This window comes from Buceros rhinoceros, unplaced genomic scaffold (assembly GCF_000710305.1).
Source record: "Buceros rhinoceros silvestris isolate BGI_N320 unplaced genomic scaffold, ASM71030v1 scaffold3718, whole genome shotgun sequence".
Lineage (NCBI taxonomy): Eukaryota > Metazoa > Chordata > Aves > Bucerotiformes > Bucerotidae > Buceros > Buceros rhinoceros.
Window position 1 is genome coordinate 42,068 of NW_010424921.1, and position 296 is coordinate 42,363.

Here is a 296-nt window from a genome sequence, read left to right on the forward strand (position 1 = left end):
GAGAGCGCAGCGGGGTAGGCGTCGGGCTGCCAGCCAGGGCCAACCCACCACAGAAAGGAACATGCGGTAGCGTAGCCCTGTCCGATCCCCTAACAGAACCCCAATCCTAAATGGCAGAACCCAGCCGATGACACTCTCCGCACGCTGCAAGCCCAGAATGTTTTTGGGTGTGCGCTGGCACGCCTTGCAACAGCCTTTCGCGTGCCCTTGAGCCGTGTTTGTTCCAAAAAATAAATGGTGTTAGTGGTACCTGCAGGAGCAGCATTCACGTGCTGAGCCTCAACCTGTTGGAAGAG